Below are 5,202 nucleotides of genomic sequence, written 5' to 3'. Positions count from 1 at the left end.
CCTCCCTGGAGAAATTATTACAACAACAGAAACTTTTATGTTTTAAATGGCAAAGGAAAAATAATGTAATTTTTAAGGTTCTGGGCCTAGTGAATACTGTATGTCAAAATATGTTGATATTGGCAAAGAGGCCTTTGCGGAAGGTGGCCAACCAGGAAATGATATATTGTAAAAATATTCTGCATAGATTTGTTTACTGCCCATTAGATTGTAAAACTGTGGTAAGCTGTCAGTAGCAAGTGGAGCCCTGTTGAAATACTACATTCTCAGAAAGCAACTGTAAATATTCTAATTCAGTCAGATTGCTATTGAATTGAAATGTTTGCATTTTAAACAAATTATTTAAGCAGGTGATCTATGTAAATATTCCCTCTGAGTAACAGTACTACAGGTTATGTTTGCATTATACACCTATTAATCGATAATCTCATGAAGGCATTTCCTGGGAAAAATCTTTTCTAGCAGAAGCTGTGAGTCTCTTATTTCTTCATTAGTAGGCAGTACAAGCTCATAGTAAATGGTAGGGAGAAAATTTACCTCTTACTCTGGCTGAATTATTTGGACTAAAATTGTTATTGTAATCTTATTAAGCGATTCATAGTGAGAACTATGTTTTCATGATTTTGTTGTGTGAAGAGCTTTTATGTATCTTTTTTTATATGCACATTTTGGAGTGGTAGTGTTTACTATGACTAAAATAACCCTGAGATCAAAAATTAGGTTTTGTATATGTAGTGTGAACCACTGCCTCTTTTAAAAAGAGCATGATAGAGCTATTATTAATTAAATAATCTTGATACATCTTTGGTTATCAATAAATACTCAATAGCTGCTAATTTTTATGAATATCCATTATGACTGGAATATATCTAACTATATAGAGCCACTCATGAAAGGGAGGTTGAAGACCACCCTCCAGTGTATACTCCTGGCTCCTTTGACATGTACTACCTATATAAATGAAGGTTTATTTCTGGGCTCTCATTCTATTCCATTGGGCTGTGTTTTTTGTTTCAGTACCATACTGTCTTGAATACTGTCATTTTGTAGTATAATTTGAAGTATGGAGTGTGATATCCCCACTCTTTCTCTTTTAATATTAATTTCTTTTAAAATTATATATATATATTTTTTACTGGGGTAACATGGATTTGCAGCACTGTTTATAATATGGGGTTACGGTATTACATCTCTTCAGGTATATATCACCATGCCACACTTCTCACAAAAGCATAATCCTCTACCTTAGTTCAGTGTGCCTCCTCCCCTCCCTGCTCCTTATACCCTTCCTCTCTCTCCCCTTCTAGTACTCAATTCTGCAGTCAAATTTCTAGGATTTAATTGTTTTGATTGCTCCTTTGTTTTGTTTCTTTATATTTCACATATGAGTGAAATCATTTGATATTTGTGTGTGTTTTTTTTTTTTAGATTTATTTATTTGTGCATACAGAACTGGGGTACAGTCCAGAGGCTCAGGGGCGGCAAGAGGTTTCACTATAGACAGAGTGGGGAGCAGAACAGGCAGATGGACGAAGTACACTGCTGAGGGGAGCAGCGGGCGGGTCAGGAGAGGTCTGCCACGCCATGTGGTAACCTCCGGGGCAGGCAGGAATCGAACTCATGCGGAAGCGGCCTTAGATTCTCAGTGCTGTGCTTTAACCCGCTGCGCCACCAGGGAGGGCCTGTGTGTTTTTTTTTTAATGGTAACTTTGAGGCTACTTTTTTTCCTCCTTGGTACCATATTCCTTACCTTAGTTATGGGATTGGTCAAGTGGGTTTTTATTTTACATATAAATCTTGCTCTATAATTTTGTGGAAAATCCCAGTGAATTTAATTAAGCAACAATAAGTGTTGGACACCTGCCAACTGTAGGACTTCATGACTAATATCATTAGAAGGTGTAAAATCTTCAGTGATCTTTGCTCTTATTGGACAGAAGATGCTATCCTCTTAGTTATTTCAGGAGATACCTTATTAGGCTCAAAGCATGAAATAAATAGGTCAAAAGAAATTCTCCCCAAATCTGAAGTACAAGTATTTGACCATGCCAACACAATTGAGTGAGATGGGCTAAATATTTGAATGATATTCTTTATTACCAGAAAAGATCTTATTTGAGAAAAAAAAATTCCCTGGTAAAATAACTAGTTATTACCTTCTGGTATAGATAGGTGATTTGTTCACATTTTTGATAAGTTACCAGAACATGAAAAAATTGTTATTTTTCTGTTTGTGCTGTAGTATTTCTTTGAAATAGATCTACATGGCAAGTTTGTACTTTCTGAAATATTTACAAGACCCCATGGGAAAAATGAATACAAATAGCCACAGGACACCAAATAAATCTTCAAGGAATAATACAGTCTTTTGCCTTCTGTGAGGATAGTGGTAGAAAAAGGATTTCTAGGTCCCTGTGAGAAAGGTTAAATGTTTTTCAAATTGTAAACAAGCTTCCACAGGTAGGACTTTAACATCTAATTCAGAAAACAGGTTTTCAGTTGTGTGAATTTTTTTTAACTATGTAGTAAATTATATCATTTGAGTTTATAAGAATTGAAAAGCTAGAAAGTCTGCTGGCAGGAAGGGACTTTGAAATGAGTCAAGTTATATGACAATTCAATTGTTTTTATTTAACACATATAACTTTAGGAAAATTAATGCCATATTCTAAGTTTCTTCCATTATAAAATTGGGCTAATAATAGTTTCTACAAAGATAAATGTGATAATTAAATAGACATATGTGTCTTCTAAAACATGTATGCTGTATACACTCTGAATAAAATAAAGCTTTTTGAATGTACATCAGTAACATGGTTTATTAAAAAAATTACAATAAGATCTTTTGATATTCATGGAATATGAATTGAGTCCTTTCAGTAGGAGAAAGAAATTTAAATAAATGTAAAGATAATCAGCTACTAAAAGCAAAGGCTTATTTGAGGGGAATTCAATATCACTTAGACAAAAGTGGAAAAATTAGAAAGTTGCTGGTTAGGATTTATACAGTATTTGTCATGAACAGATTAAAATTTTTATTTTATTTTTAACTGTAAAATATCTACAACAAATATATGATAAAATAAAAACAAAAAGTCAGCAGCATCTTGTAACCTCAAGAGGTTTGTCTTATTTGTCTTAAAGCTAGGAGACTCATGATGAAACAGTGATTTTTCAGGCAGCACTACCATTTCTGTCTTCTATTGATGTGATCTCTGGCACATACCCTGAGCCTCGGTGAGTTAGTGGATGCTCTGTGACGCTGGATTCTACCTTATCTAAAAGGCATGACATAACGTAAGTATTCTATAAACATTTGTCAGTTGACTATGTACAGTAAATTTACAATACCACTTTCCAAAGGCATTTCCCATTATTTTAGATGTAAAGCTTCTGATCTCTGAAACTAGCATCTGCAGGAAAATTTATGGAGATGGAAAACATCTTGGATATTTGAGGAATAGCATACTAGATGACTTTGGAAGTCATCTAGTATGAAAGAAATAGATTGGATTTTACTGTGTGTGTTATCGGAATCTACTGTAGGGACGAGTGAAGGAGTGATATGAGCTGATTAGGAATAAAAAGGATCTCTTAGATTGTTTCAGAAAAAGGTTGTTGGAGAACAGTGAAAACAGATCCTGCCAGGGGCCTTTACAGTAGAGCAGAGGTAACAGGTGTAATAACTGTGGTCACTGAAATATATTTTCAAGGGAGAGACAATAAACTTTTATGTATATAGTGTTAAGCAGTCTGAGAGTATTAAGAGTGCAGGACTCTGTCGGATATTTGGTCTGAAAAATAACATGGCAGGTGCTACTCCTAACTAGATTGTGATACCTGGGAAAGATCAGGATTTTTGTGGGGAATTAAATATTTGGTTTTATAGATACTAAAATAATAGCAAATGGAGGTACGTTATATAGTTGCATATACAACTTGAAATTAATGCAGTAATAAGAACAGAAGACCATCTTAGAACATTAGCATTTTTTTAGTTCAGAAAAAAGAAAAAAGATCCAAGTGAATTCACTAAGAAGGGTATTTCAATAAGTTGGGGACATCTGGTACAGTGGATATAACATGTCACAGGCTGGACACTTTGTGTCCTTCTAAAATTCATATTGAAGGTCCTAAACTTCACTTCTTCAGAATGTGACTCAATTTGGGAGTAGGTTCTTTAGAGGGAATCAAGGTGAAAAAGGAATATTAGAGCTTGCCATTCTCCAACATTATTGGCATCTATTGGGAAGGGACATTTGGATATAGATACACATATGAAAACATCATGTGGGCATAAGTACAGTCCTCTACAAGCCCAGGAGATACCTGAAGTATCTCCCTCCCTCAGTCTTCAGAAGGAGTTAACAGTGTCAACACACACATTTGGTAACATAAATTGTGCTACCATAAATTTCTGTCCTTTCTAGTCACCTAGTTGTGTCAGTTTATTATGGCAGCTCTACCAGCATAAGTTTAACAGTTTTGTTACTAGAAGCCGGGAGTTGCTGAAATAAATACCAAAAATATGGAGTTGGATAATAGATGGAGAAATTTGGGGTGCTTGATAGAAAACCTCTAGATTGTTCTGAAGAGACTGTTGTAGAAAGGTAGAAATGAGTCCGTTTTTGTGAGATCTCAGAAGGGAATGTGTTGTAGAGAAGGTGTATCATTTTAGAGGATTGCTACATCTTTATAGAGAAATATAAATGCCAAGTTTCCTGTAGCTGAGTCCTCAGATGGATGATGTTACTAGATTCTAGAAGGAAGATGACACTTGTTCTAAATTAGCAGCCTAGCAGCGAGTGCAAGAGACAGTGGTTTACAGCCTACTCCCTCTGAACGCACACATCATCCCAAGTGAGTTCTCAGTATTATTGTTTTCTGACTTAAGACAAGGTACATCTTTCTATGGAATTCCCTCTTTTCTCTCATTTCACCATTAAAATTCAGCTAAAGTATTTCTTACTCCGGGAAGCCTCCCAGGATCCTACTTTGATTTAGATGTTCCTTAGTAGAACATGAATATATGTATAGTGATGCTCATTATTTAATTGTCTGACCCCATCATTATATGGCAATCACAGAGATATTCCACTTGGTATAAGAATGTATTGTAACACAAAATTCCTAAAGCATATTTTGCTTGCATGGATGAGTAAAGATTAAACCTATAATATTTGAAAAGATATATATATATAT

This window comes from Condylura cristata, unplaced genomic scaffold (genome assembly GCF_000260355.1).
Source record: "Condylura cristata isolate star-nosed mole 26May11 unplaced genomic scaffold, ConCri1.0 scaffold00015, whole genome shotgun sequence".
NCBI lineage: Eukaryota > Metazoa > Chordata > Mammalia > Eulipotyphla > Talpidae > Condylura > Condylura cristata.
This window is presented reverse-complemented; position numbering follows the sequence as displayed.